Genomic DNA, 16,145 nt, shown 5'->3' with positions numbered 1-16,145 from the left:
CATTTGTAAGTCACTTTAGACAAAAGCATCTGAATAAATGTATTAATTTTGTGTTGCCTGCGTATGTTTTTGACTCTCAAAGTGCTGGTAGCTGTTGACTTCAGAATAACCAAGGAAACAGATTGAGCCAAAAATATTCATCAATGCTCTAACGAAATAAATAATTCAGATACAAAACGTCACAAACATGGTGATAATACATAATTTTTCAAATTCCTAAGCCTAGAAGCAATACTTTTTCTTTACCAACACCACTAATACCTGTCTTAACTATGGTAATTTGGTAAAAAAAATAATGTTTACCATTAGGGCTGTGTGATTAAACAAAATCAAATCGCAATTTGAAACATTGTGATTAGTTAAATTGTAATATCGAATTTATATATATATAAATAAATGATTACATATTAATATATACATATATATAATATATACATATATATTAATTTCCCCCACCCTGCACAAATGTGTGACTGCCGGCTGTGTGTGACAGTCTTACTAGCCAATTTCGTTCTGCCCTATCAGAATTGCGCAATCAAACTACAGCCACAATAAAAAAAGCAGATGAATGAATGAATGAATGAATGAATGAATGAAGTCACAAACACGGAACAAAAACAGGTAACTTTCAAGAGCTGTCACAGAATTGGTGCCACGGATTACAGAGTATTGAGCTTGAGCTTGACTACAAAATTTAATTGTAAATCAAATCGCAATCACAATACCTGTCTGAAAATATTAATAAAATGAAATATAATAAAAAATTGTATATATAAAAAAGTTATAATAAATAAATCACAATTTGATATTTTCCCCAAACGTACAGCCCTATTTACCATCATATTTTTTGTATGTGCAAACCTAGTAAGCACAAAAACCAACATTTACTGCACTGAAGAATTTCAGTGAAACTATTCCAGTGACAATATGTAATATTATCTAACTGGCTGACAAAGAGTTCTGCTCTCTTTTCAAGTATATTTGTAGTATTAACAATGTGTTGCCAACCCAGCAAGTTTTTTTCTGAAGGTCAAACACACACACACACACACAAAAACGCAATGTGCTGGAAAAGCAGTGAACTGAAGTATAAAGATAAGCCCACAAAAGACTTCCTGCCGAACGACCAGTACAGAGATATTAGTGTCTTGCTAAGTTAACATAAATAGATTATAGTAAAGTTAACAGTGTCCCAAAAGTGTAAAGTCTGTTATACAATGTTTTTCAGTCATCATCTAGCTAACACTCTCAGAATGAGGCAGTTTGGTTTTCCAGGAAGGACAGAAAAGAAATTACAATAATTGCTAACAGTGTTCCAGTTCCTTTCCTCCAAGAAGAAAACCAGTGTGTGTGCTTTGCCTAGCATAGCCTTATTTGCACAAATAAAATGAGAAGAACAGAACAGCCACACCAAGTTAAACATTACAGAGAAGCACAGAAAGACAAACTCTTGCATTTAGAGATTAGGACTGAAGATGTTTGTCTCTCACAGGATTTCCTAAAGCACAGAGGGTCACACACAGTCATCCCTAAACAGCTGTTAGTGCTGGTGTTAAGTTAAACGTCGCTAACACCATTCCTCACACTTAGGGTTAAAGATTTGAACAGGCACTTAACGCTAGGAATTAATCGTTGTCATGTCATTAATTTTAATCTTGATTGTGTTAAGCTGGTTCTTTATGATTGTTTCTCGACAGACTGTAAGAACTTGATCCCAAAGCCGTTACACTGTGGCATCTCAAATGTCATCATTGTCAGACTGTATAAAACCCAAGACGTTAGATATACAAAAGCTGTGTCCCAAATGGCACACTATACACTAATGCTTTTATTCACTACGCAAGCAACAGCATAGTATATGAAAGTAGGGTCATCTCAAATAGAAAACTAATGGGTTTTTTACTGGGCAGAAATTCAAACCATTTCCCAGATAATGTTTTGACAGTTGCCAAATTAGTGAAATAAATGGCCACCTAAAAACAGTTCAAAGACAGCAAACACTCAGTATGGCCGCCATAGCAAAGGAAGTCCCACTACCTAGTTGAAATAATAAGTTCTGAATCAGCCATGTGATTCCCTGGGGAAGGGTTATTATAGTTAACGAAAACGAACGAAAAAACGAAAACTAGAATTGAAAAACATTTTTGTTAACTGAAACCAAAATAACTGAAACTGTAGTGTGGACAAACAAACCTAACTGAAACAAAAATTATAGCAAAATGTTGTTCATTTTCGTTTTTGTAAATGTATTCAATTTAAGCCTTTTAGAAGTAAATCTTCATGCTACAAGTTTTACGCCAGGTGTTTGACCTGTACGGCACCTCAGAGTCTATAATCCTGATGTCATTGGCCAGATCAAGTCGGTTCAGTCTTCCAGTCTGCCTCTATGTTGCTCCCATGACAAAACAACGGCTGGACATGACAGAAACACGGTGTCCCTATGAACCCAACATTAAAGTCCCCATGAACCGGAAGTTTCGATCAATATTTTTTTCGTATTGTGACGCAGTTCCTAGAGAAACGGAATTTTAATTGAGTAAACAGTGGGTGTGGCTTGTTTTTCTATCACGGGCTGAATGGATGTAGTAAAAGAGGCATTTCATATAGAAAGATCGGGAAAGGGGTTTTAGAAGAGTTATTACAGCCAAACAAACACCTCCTGCTCAACATTTCTGTTTGTTGTCAAAACTGACAGTTGAACCAGAATGGTTAAATATGTTAGCCCTGCCCATTTCCTCAATATCACGTAATCTGATCATTTAACTGAAAACAAACAGGAAGTGCATTTTCAGATTTCAATTAAAGATTAGAAGGGCAAACTGTTCTTTAATGACATGCACAGATTAATTTTTCACCACAAAACTAGCAATGTTAGCTAGCAAAATCATATGGCTAGTTTTAATTTCTTAGGGACTTTAAATACAACCTGAGCAGACACTTTAAAGTATTAATTTAACACATTCATGCATTATTTTTTACCGGATCCTCTAAGTGAACTAATTCAACAAATCTAACTGAATCATTTGAAACAATCCACGAATCTAATAACGTTAGGCACTTATCCACAAACTACTTACTTTTTAACATGCCTGATACCCCCTCTGACTCGAAAAAATACAATATATACTGAGTTATTAAGTTATTAGAACAGTACACTGAGATCAGATTTGAGAAGTGGTGAACCGATAATACTAAGCATGCATGATTCAACAGATGATGAATCAAACACAAACAGTACATGACAGCCCCAAGGGGTATTGCACAAAAGACTTGAAGGCTATTCAGACTGAATTTAGCTTTGACTCAGTTGCATGAACGTAGGCTAAAATAAGCAAAATTAAGTTACTATGGAGATTTATTTTTCTAAACATGGGAAGATTGTCACAAAAGATCCGGCTCGTGTTAAAGATCCAAACTTCCCATACTGTGTATTTAACATCAGAAGCAGCTAGTTTGCACACATATTGTACATACGGCTGCTATCTTGTGGGCTGTTGCATTTGAATTTGAGGATGAATAGATGGTAATGTTTTTGTGTCAAAAAATGTAGCCTATATTTGGTTGAGTTTTAATTATATAATATTAATTCTGATGATTTTGAATCTTGCATCTAAAAAAATATCCTAATATACAAAAAACAACAAACAAAATATTAAAACCAACACTGAAACGAACAAAAACTAGACTATAAAATATAAAAGCTAACAAAAACTAGTAAATCTGCCTCTAAAAACTAACTGGATTTTGAAAAAACTAAATAAATTCATAACAAAACAAAATCTAAAGCTCTGGACAAATTTGCCTGGCTGCTTTAACAAGTACTGTCATTTGGTGTATACTGTATGCCTGTGTTGATTTTGACAAGAGAAATAACACCAAGTCACATCCACATTGTGTCCTTCCAGTGTCATCCTGCGTTCTTTGCTCTGGGGTTGTGTCTTTGTTCTTCCAGTGTTTGTAACCTAGTCCTCTTGTTACTATTGAAACAGCAGTAAATGAGATTGGTGTCGTGGCAATATTTGTGCACACACAGTAGCTGGAGCATGCTTTAAATGTAATTAAAGTTTAAGCAAAAACATTAATGGGGCAGGTCACTTTAGATTTTGGTGCAGATTTGAAGTACATCATTTAACTCCGAGTTCAGTGAGCAGTTTGGGAGATTTCAAGATTCCCCCATTCATTAAGATTTTAGTTTTGGACAAATTGCCCAGAGGCATCACAAATATGGACGCGGAGTGAACAGACTTTCCTTGAAAGGGACTTTCCTTTAATAACAGTCAAGACTAAAAAAGGACTTACAAAAAACAGGACAAAATGCAGACAATGTGTGCAGTAGGGATGTAATAATGCACCAATGCCACGGTTTGTTTTGGTTCACAGAATTGGGGCCATGTCATGGTTCAGTTCAGTTTGCTGAGGGAGAAGACTGAGCTGTAGCCGTAGCAATGTTAATGATGAATAATTCACTTAACTTAAAAATTATTAACTTAAACATTTCTTATTCTCATCTTATTTACATCCATCCATCCATCCATTCATTTATACATACATAAGTCCAAACACAGACACATACATACATCCTTTTTGTGTGATTTACTGTATATCCATTAGGGCTGGACCATATTGAAAAAATCAGACATTACAATATTTTATTTTTCTGCGATATATTGCGATACACTGTAAAACCTAATAAGTTAAGGTAACTCAGACCGTTTGTGAAAACAGATTGCAACGAACCATATAAAACTGGAGGAATTTAATTAACTCATTACCTTCAACACTGAGTTCAAAACTCTTTTTTTAAATGAGTAGATTTAACTTTCAGTCCGTTTTAAATTAACTACACTCATTTCATCCGATAAAGTTGACTGTTGAGTTTTACAGTGTATGAATACGATTCTATCTATTAGATTGATTGGGATAATTCGGTAGCATAGTGAATCAAACAAATTACAAGGATGAATAAATAAGATAAAGCAAAAAGAAAAGTGGAAGATGCAGTGCTTTATGGTTTTCCAAAGAGTCAAACAGAAGTCAGATTTTATAGGTACAGTAATTGAATAAGCAAATGTTATGTAAAATGTAAAACAACACTGTATACGGTCTTCATTGATGATCAACTATGAACCCAACTCAACATTGCAGATCCTGCAATGTGATTATTGCGAATCAGGCCCGGCCCTAACCAATTTGGCGCCCAAGGCAAGATTTCAGGTGGCGCCCCATCACATCGCAGTAAATTCCACTGTTAGTGTATAGTCATAAGAAACTAAACAGCTTTTTGATCGATTACTACAAGCTGGGAAAATGTCAGATAAATATGCCAATGTAATTAACATTGTAGCTGAATAGATCTAATATTTACACATTTTCTTGAGGAAGGAATGATGGGGTAGTTACAATAATATTACTATTTTCCATAACATCTATGCCCTTCCATAACATAAGCTGACGGTAAAACTAACAGATAGCACTATAGCTATTTAATGATTAGCAATGTTGTCATATCTATCAACGTTGGGATGTTAAAATATGGGACAACAAATAGCTTCAAATGATAGAATACATAGCAAACAATAGAAAATATTGACAATAAAATAAAAGGTTTAACCTTATAAAAATCAATGGCCAATACAAAAATTAAATAAAGCTATAAAATCTATTTAACTTTTAATTGTATTTGCATATTGATTAAAGTTACTATAGTTCTTTAGTGAAGAGCAGCAAATGAATCTCTCATTGTGCTTTGTTTGATAACAGAGGTGTTAATGTAAGGATGCACAGATCTAAAATTAATGAATGAATGAAGCATTCGACTACTTTAGTAACTGTTGTGCTCATTTAAGAGAAAATTAGTTGTGTTTAAAATAAAACATGCAGGATAGAGCAAAAAAAAAAAAAAGAAGCACTTTTCCGACGGTCCCTTACGGAAAGCTCCACTCCGCGCGAGCTCAGCTCTCATGGCTAAACGCATATCCCAAGCTAAACGGAGCAGTGCTCGTTATATCGAGCAAAAAAAAAGAGAAAAAGACAGCTGTGAAACATAACCAGCTTTGTCTTTTTGTAGGAAACACACTTTAGATCTTTTTAGGGTAAGAGGTTTTTAAGTTATTGCCATCTATTGTGTGTCAGGAATATTGAAAACAAAAACAACTTAACCCCGCTCATTTCTGGCGCCCCCCTGGACGTACAGCGCCCTTAGCATTTGCCTATACTGCCTATGCCACGGGCCGGCCCTGTTGCGAATGCACACATTGCGATATTGATAAGATATTGTGCAGCCCTAATATCTGTCTAAATCCAGAATGTTTTTTCTTTCACCACCAAGGTAGAGCTGCACAATTAATCGTGAAAAGATCACGATCTCGATTCAACCCCCTAGACCAGGGGTTCCCAAACTTTTCAGCCCGCGACCCCCAAAATGACAATGCCAGTGACTCGTGACCCCCAATATTCTCTGAGGTGGTGGTTATAAATACAGAAACCTTGTATCCAATGACGCGCACACACACCAATAGACCCAAGTCTATTCTTTGTTTTTTTATGTATGTCAGTGCTGTAAATGGGCTAGAAAGTTTAACCTGGTGTTACAAAATCTGCTGGATCTGACAGTACTGCTGTGTCTTTAGTATAATGTAATTACCCAAGAAGTCGCAATCCAATAGAACTAGTAACTATAAGCTACTATAGTAACTATACAGTAACTATACAGTTTATAGTATTTTTTCTCTTCAGTAGGTTATTTATAAAATACAGTAAGTCTTAAGGTTTAATAAAAATTAATTGATTTTTGAAAATCACCAGGCGACCCCCCTTCATTGTCTCGCGACCCCTTGGGGGGTCCCGACCCCCACTTTGAGAACCTCTGCCCTAGACAATCTTTATCCAGCATTTCTACAATTCTGTCAATCATATTTTAAAGGAGAGGAGCAATGGTGGCCGCACAAGTCTTCACATTGTTTTACATACGTTGTTCAGCAACATGGACACCACCAAATGGTGTTGAAAGAATCACAGGCTGTATTTATAAGATATAATTCACCCCAAAAATGTCATTTCTGTCTTCATGTAATGTATTTGCGAGCGTAAAATCACATGTGACGTGAGCAGACCGCCAACTGTTACCACAGAGAGGGCGGGTGCGCGTGCGCCTCTAAATGAAGTCTACTTCAGTGAACAGAACCTGAATAGGCTGTAAATAACAGGTAATAAAGTTGAAAATAACATTCAGTTTGTGGCACAGAGCGATTGTTTGGGAGCCGCGCGGGAAGTGAACCACTCTTGGCAGTAAAAATGAAACCGAAAGCGTACACAGTGTTGCCGGATGTAGCTGGCTAATTCCAGCCCAAAAACTATCCAAAACCCGCAGTATTGCAAAAAATACCCACCCAGTCTTCTGTATTCACGAAAATAACGTCAGTGACTGATTTTAAGCAGAAAATTACAGATTGTAAGCATATGTCTCAAACACAATAATTCAACATCAGACTTATCAGCAGCATTAATGACCAGGACAAATCTAAAGTCCAGTGTTCAAGTCCACCATTCCAAGTGTATACACAATTTTGCATTTTACCCAACAGTACAGCTGCACAAAGCCTATTGCTGTTTTACCACCTATTTAAGAATAACAATAATAACAGCCCACTCATATTAACCTTTATTTTATATCTACAGAATCATGAGAAAATCGTGATCTTTATTTTAGGCTAAAAAATTGCGATTCTCATTTTAGCCAGAATCGTGCAGCTCTACACCAAGGTAAAAATCCCGACTGAAAAACCTACTGTTTTTCTGAAAAAAACTGTGTGGCAATTTTACTGCCGTTCAAATCCACATCTCTAAGTTTTAAATAGTTTTTGGCCACTAAAACTAGTGTATGGACTTTACAGCATCTTGCACATTAAAATGGACAATGTGCTAGTGCTAGAATAATCTGATTTTCATACGATTAAGAGAACACTCAGATTAAGAGTCTACCATGTAATCAGTGATTTTTGATTAATTTAATCTGACTAAGGTCATAATCCAACTTAAGAAAATCAGAAATCAAATTAAGATATGTGGAGTAGGCCGATAACATTATTGAAGTGGAGTACAGACATGTAAACACCTTAATCAAGCTTTTACCATTGTGTATGATTTGGTGCATTTTCGTGTCCTATTATAGGATATTCTATACACACACAGCTGTTTGACACTATTCTCTGCACCTACCAAGTCAGTGAAGGACCACAGACACCCATACGGCGTGCGGTATCAAATTTAAATACAGTTCATACTTGCATCTAATATCTCATTTGTCACAGGGGCTGGGCATGCCTGAAATGTTCCTGAATAAAAATGCCAAACTGCAGTTAAAGACGAAAAATTTAAAATGAAACACCAGAAATTGCATGAAACTCCGGAGGAAATGTGGATAGCATCGTGATGCAATGATGTTAATCGATCGATGTGTTATAACATGTAAAACAGGATCTTGACAGCAACATTCAAAAAGAAACTTATGTAAACACCTTAATCCTATTATTCTTATTCAGATTAAGGCAAATAATTTGATTACTGATGTTTATGTAAACGTAGGCACTGTCAAGCTGTCAAAACGCCATCTTTACCCCATGTGTATCTAGTGTTAGTTTGACTGGGTTAAACGCTAAATTCTGCAGCAATGTGGATCTTGCGAACTAAAAATATAGGATTGAGAATGTGGATGATAAGGTGAAACACAGTTCTGGGTTTACAGGATTACAAACTTACACACAACATTTTGATCTGTAACAAACAATTAATTCATGAGACTAATGACTAGTATATGTTATGAACAGTGTCGAAAAGAGTACTGAAAAATCATACTCAAGAACCATTACTTTCCCATAAATGTAGTCCAAGTAGAGTAAAAGAACCTGTTGTAAATATTACTTAAAGTATAAGTAAAAAGACCTTTCAAAAGTACTCAAGAATAGTGAGTATTGAGTATTACAGAGTGACAAGCTGATTTGTTTACATGCAATTTCTGTGTGTGTGAAAACGTAACATTCTGTAGTACAAGATTTCGGACATCTTCTTGGACACTTTTAATGCTTCCAAACGTTTTGCTGCATTTATAAAGCGTCCATGTCTTGAGGTAGTTTATTATAATGCAATTTACTTTCTATGTGCGATTTGATTGGACATGAATCGCAAGAACGATTTTTCTACTTAGCCAATCCTCACAGACAAGAAAAAATAAAGTAGCAGGTTGAAGGAGTGTAGTGAAGTAAAAAAACAATAAAACGACACAGCACTAAAAATCTACTTAGGGGAAAGTAAAAGTACACATTTTTTAAATTACTTAGGAAATTACAATTCCTGAAAAACTACTCAATAACAGTAATTTGAGTGTTTTTAATTTGTTACTTTACACTACTGATTATAAAGTATGTATTTTAGTGGTTAAACAAGTCAGTGGTAGATTCCAGATGTCGTCTCTGAGGTAAGGTTGATCACATTTTTGAAATCTGTAAAACAAATCTTCAAGCGGAAGATTTACTTAGTAATAAACGGCCAATGTAAAGACTAAACAACTAACTTCATGCCTAAACAAAATTATTTAATCTATGATCTGTGACATGAATGTAGTACTTTTTGTACATTTCTAGCATTTAGTCCTTCACCATGACCCCATCATGATGACGGTTTAAACACATCAGCTGCCGACCGAAAGTTCTTAGCTTTCTCCTTTGCGTTCTAAGAAAAAGGTCTAACAGGAAAGGAGGTTTTACAGCAAATGTCACGTCCATAATGCTGGAATTGCTTTTAAGCAAAAACTGTTCTGCCCAATAATAGAAAAGTGTCATTAACCATAATAAAGAATGATAACCTTGTTTGAATTTATTTTGTAATAACCAGCTGGATGTACAGTTTGTATTTTGTTTGTTTTTTATATATTTGTTATCTTTGTTGGCACGGTGAAAAAGATAATGGTATAAAGAACCCAAATGCAGTTTGGCAAAAACAAAAAACACTATTAACTTGGAACAGTCGAACATAATGAAGTAATGGAATACTCAACTAAACCCAACTGCTTAAATACAAAGCTATGAGTAACAGATGACAAAAATAACTAATGACAAAATGAATACTAAAGAAAAAAAAAGGCAGTGACTGAACAAATGAAAAAACAGAAGTGATAAAATAATGAGAAAGTGAAGATGAAATAATGTAATGCTGCTAGAGCACTCTAGCATCTACCCAGACACATCTTGATACAAAGTTATGCTAAAAACATCTACAACACTCTAGAAACCACATAGTAACACATAGACAACCACTCATCTTAGGCATTGCGTCAGCAGGATTTGCTTGAGAAAATACCCGAACGTGTAAAAATGTTATTATTTTACCCTAACTAACAAAGAAATAAAGATGAAACCAGTAACAAGAGACTACACAAACACTGAGCAAGCGAGATTTTCTGTATGCAAACTAGCACGGAAACAAAGCAATGACTAATGTAAATAAGGTACGGCTATAAACACACGCACAAAAGTTCCTCTTGCCTGGCAGACTGCTTCGGGGAACAGTCAACAAAGGAAATGTTGGACTGGGATAGAGTTGCCACAGAAACAAATCCTCACCTCTGACCCTGCCCTTAAGATCGGACACCCTGTCCAACACACCCGGATAAACTTAACCTCGCCTACAGTACTATCTCACATAATATATCCAGTGCCTTAGCGCTTTTACTGCCTGCTCTACCAAATGGTTGACCATATTTTGACTGCTTTAAATAATGGCTTACACACACAGCATTGCTGGTTTACAAAAAAAAAATCTAATAAAAAACAAATTATGTTGCACTACTACACTTGATTTTGGTTTTATTGTAAAAAACAAACAAACAAGAAAACATGTTAAATGAGAATCTGAAATATTTTATGGCATACTTCAAAAAAATAAAGATGATTTTAATATTCAAAGATGTTTTAATTATATTATGTTTTTAAGTAAATTGGTCCTACACTTTATATTTTCAGATTTTTATAGTATATGTATGAACTCCGGTACTTTTACAAAATACCGACATATCTACCACTTGGTAGAGGTTGATATTTAAAAAAATAAATAAATAAAATAAATATAAACACACATATATATATATATATATATATATATAATAAAAAATAAATAAAAATAAATAAAAAAAACGTATATAAAAAAATCTTACTCGTATAGGAACTTTTCAAACCGCGGTATACATACATATATACATATATATATATATATATATATATATATATATATATATATATATATATATATATATATATATATATATATATATATATATATATATATATATGGCTTGAAACAACGACGTCTTGCTGTGAGTAGGCATGGGAAGATAGATAACCAGTTTTAAGGTATACCGCGGTTTGAAAAAGTCCAAGTTTTAAAACCGTCAACATTTTCTGCAATACCGTTCCTATACAAGTAAGATTGTTTTATATACGTTTTTTTTATTTACGCTTCACTCCCATTCATGAATTCTCTCGTGGAGCATTATGGGATAGCGCAGTGTGCATGGCATGAATCTTGCCGAAGTAGTAAGTCATCCGAGTACTTCTCGGATACTGATTTTCGAATTCTATGAATTCGGACATACTACTCAGCTCTCATACTGATTTTAGCGTACTATATACTATGGAAGTATGCAATTTTGGACGCAGCAATTGTGCTCAAAAGATAATTTTTTTTGTTTTTTTTTAGAACAGTAATCATAATACAAGGTTAACATACCGTCAGAATCTTATTCCGGCCCATGTCTAGCTGTGAGACGGCACTACCCACTGCGCCACCCAAATGGGAGTTGTATTGGTTTAAATAAAAAAACTGTAACCGTCCCTTTGGATCTCCCCTGGTATTTTGATGCCTTCTGTTTGTGGCATGTTAAAATCACGAAATTGTATTGAAATTTGTCACAAATGCATTGAAATATACCGTCTTATTGTTGAAAAAGTCTATTGTGTATTTTTAAATTAATGTTTTATTGAAAGCTTCTTTGGCTATTAGCTTATATATGTCTTTTAAAAACAAAATCAATGAATATGGCAGTAATCACAATACTAGTTCAATAAACATAGCAGAACCATGGTGTCAGCATAATAATATGTGATATTGGGATGAAAAACATGGTAGGTGCCAAAATACTTCATGTGTACTTGGAAACCTAGGCCGTATTGGGTTGAATATTTAAAATATATGGACATATCACAAAATGGGGTACACACATAAAACTACTTTTGCTGCTTGTTCAAACTACTTATTTAAATTGAGTTGAAACGGCACAATTATTATGTTTTTTGGGGGACAACTTAACATTTTTATGTTCTACACACTTAAATTTATAAAATTGTTTAACTTAATCTATTTGTTTTGGAACAACATGAAGGAATTGTGTGAAACACAGCAATAATCACAGTCAGATGAATGCCAAAAACATATCAAGAAACACAGTGGTAAAATGGTGATACATGTCCAGTAAACGCTGTATAACATGTGTGACATGGTAGTACCACGATATTGGCCCAAAAAGCAGTATTGAAATACATGACTGAAAAAACATGGTATCATATCAACATATCAAAAAACAGCAGCATTCAGACACATACCTCCAACCCCCCACAAAAAAATAAATATATATATATATATTAGGGGTGTAACGATTTATCGTTGTACGATTTATTGCGATGCAAAAATGTCACAATATGCATCGTGGCGTTATGACGATTTGATTACGATATGACGTCCGTTCTCTTTTATTAGTTGAGCTGTTTGCATGTGAGCTATGTTCCACCTGCTGTCGCACGTGAGTTCAGATTGCAGCAGCAGTAATGTTAGCAGACCAAGATGAGTGGAGTTGAAATAGAGGATGGCCCATCCTCTCAAAATCAGATGTCTGGCAACATTTCGGTTGTACAGTCATTGCTTTAGACTCGTCCGCTTTTTGACACGCATACTGGGTCAACATAGCCAAAGTTTTAAAGTCTTCATAGTGATTTACATACTTTGCACAGCGACATGGATACCTCCTAATGGTGTTGAAAGAGTCACATACTGTATTTATAAGGTACAATTCACCCTAAAATATCATTCTGTCTTCATATAATGATGTATTGGCGGCCGCAAAATCACACAAGACGTGAGCTGTTACTACAGAGGGCGGATGATAGACGCGCGCGTATGGCAAGCCGTTTTAGCATTTAAACCTTTGATCTGACTATCCATAAATATATTTAGAGATATCTCTAATTATATTTTGACTAGTCATAATTATAATTCGACTAGTCAAAATATAATTAGAGATATCTCTAAATGAAATTAATTAAATATTAATGAAATATATTTATGGATAGTCAGAACAAAGGTTTAAATGCTAAAACGGCTTGCTATACGCGCGCGTCTGCTTCAGTGAACAGAACCTGCAGGTTGTGACTAATAAAGTAGTTAACAACATTCAGTTTGTGGAACAGAGTGATCTTTCAGGAGCCGCGTGGGAAGTATAAACAGCACTTAGCAGTGGAAATGAAACCGAAAGCGTGCACATTATTTAAACAATCATATCGCATTTTAGAGTTATGATTACGACGAGCATTAACCCTTTTCAGTACAGAGGTACACAAAAATGCACGTCAACATGATACACTTGATAGCGCCTACATCAGCGACGCCGAAGAAATAGTAAACCTGCCTAAACTGCTGAAAAGAGCCACGACTGTCCTGTGTAATGAAAAGACGGCCACCCTGTTACTCATCATGCCCAACATGAAGACAGCCATCCATAAAAACCTCTCAGACAGATACACATAAGTTCAGGATTATCTTATAGAACTGCTGATTACTGCTGATTATAGAACTGACTGCACACACAAAAAACGCAAGTGACCAAGCAAAGCCTTAAGCTCTTACTGTTAAATTCAATTGAATAGAAAGCTTATTTTTTTTGCACCTTTACTTAAATTGTTCCTTAATTTTGTCTCTGTCATTTCAATAATATTTTTAAAGAAGTTTTTAAATTGTTTTATTTTCCAGAGACAGGCCTGTTTAATATATTTTCTAAAAGAAGGTTCAGTTTAACAAGTTGAAACAAAAGAAATACATAAAAAATAGTTTACTTGGTAAAATTTGCATTTCATTTAAATTTTCAATTTTTATTCCAAATATCGTGATACATATCGAATCGAGAACATTATATCGTGATACACATCGTATCGTGAGCTGAGTGTATCGTTACACCCCTAATATATATATATATATATATATATATATATATATATATATATATATATATATATATATATATATATATATATTAGGGGTGTCACGATTTAAATTTTTAATCGAAATCGATCGAAATTTATGCTCAATTTCGATTATCGAATCAAAAAATAGAATTGTCGATGCTGCCACGCCCCCATGTCACGTCAGCTTGGCTTGCCAAGCGGGAAAAAAACAGGCTTGTTGAAGTGCTTGTTAAACTGCAGAAGCAGGAGACCCGTCGACAGAACTTAAACCCTCTCCTCTTTCAATGAAGAAGCCGGTGTGTAAGCATTTTGGATTTCCAGTGAGTTATGTTGAAAACGTTCGTGTTGTCGACAAAAAAAAACACAGTTTTGCAAGCTCTGCTACGTACGTATTACGTACGGTTCGTCCGATACACAACACCGGCATCGTGATCCTCCGCCCGCCCCCGTTGCAAATCCGCTCACGAAAAGTACACACTCAGGCCCTGTTTACACTGTCTTTGTTTTAAATGGCATTTTAGAACGACAACGATTTGACATCCACAGTGGCGTGTAGCGTTTCTGAGCAACCCTCCTTCCTCTCTACCTCTGAAAATGCACATCAAGTGACCACACAGACGCACTCACAGCCATACGCTCGAGACAGCAGGTCCAGGCAGTCAGAGGACTGCTTCAATCTTTCACTCCCTTGTACTCATTTTAGCGAACACCTCAGATACTGTTGGCTGGTTCCTGTTGGTTGTGGGTCTTTTTTACCGACGCCATTATAACGACACAGATCACTGCCTATTCACGAGTCCCGCAGAAAAAGTGATTGACAGGTGGTAATTATGTGTGTATCTTGCCTTTATAAACAAAGACCATGCAGGTCAGGTAGTTTAAACGGTAGGTTACAAATAATTAATTGGTCATTAATTAATTATTTATTCATAATCGAAAATCGAAAATCGAATCGTGCCTTTAGAATCAAAAATGTAATCAAGTCATCAGTAATCGAGGATTTGGAGGATCGTGACAACCTTAATATATATATATATATATATATATATATATATATATATATATATATATATATATATATATATATATATATATATATATACATACAAAGACCTGGTAGGTTTTCATTTATGATTTTAGATTGAAATAAGTGTCTAATAATATCACATACAAAAAAAAAAAATTGTAGTACAATGATATATGCCCATGGGAGTATTTCAGTATACTTCTGTAAAACATGATACAGGTCAAGAAATATGGATGTATCATGATGATTTACGGCCAGAAACCATATTGAGTTATGCGCATTGTATGTATAATGCTTGAAAATTTGGTTAATATAACAAAAAAAAGGCCAAAAACAATGGCACACTGTTGTCATCTACACAATCAAATGCACTTGCCTTTTGTTTAATAATTGCTAAATGGCTTATAACACTTAACTGGAAAAATCCTTCCCCACCCAGTTACATACATTGGATGCATGATCTGATGCAGTCTATGCAAATAGAAAAGATTAGATATACAGTTTGCAGTAATACTGAAAAATTTGACACTATCTGGCAACCCTTCCTCTTACACTTTAAAAATAAAAATAATAAATAAATAAACATGTATATATTATGTGTATCTGTATGCAAGTATATAGCTGACTTATTTTCCCTGCCCCTGGCATAGTTATGAATGGAGATTGTTTTTTATTTTCTTTATTTTATTATTATTTTTTAAATATATATTATTATTTTATTTTCTACTGCTGTACCCTTTGAGTGTTTGTATTTGTTTATTCTCTGTACTGTTGTTGTTGTTGTTGTTGTTTTTTCCTTAATGCATGAAAATGTAATGTTGTTTTATTCAGAGAGA

General features: G+C 34.7%; 1 protein-coding gene across 13 annotated transcripts in view; it reads right to left on the bottom strand.

Moving 5' to 3' along the window:
• Positions 1-16,145, bottom strand: part of stx3b (syntaxin 3b) — a 60,309-nt gene that overhangs the window by 42,795 nt on the left and 1,369 nt on the right. The window lies entirely within an intron of this gene.

This window comes from Danio rerio, chromosome 14, assembly GCF_052040795.2.
Source record: "Danio rerio strain M-AB ecotype USA chromosome 14, GRCz13ab, whole genome shotgun sequence".
NCBI classification, from domain to species: domain Eukaryota; kingdom Metazoa; phylum Chordata; class Actinopteri; order Cypriniformes; family Danionidae; genus Danio; species Danio rerio.
This window is presented reverse-complemented; position numbering and strand designations above follow the sequence as displayed.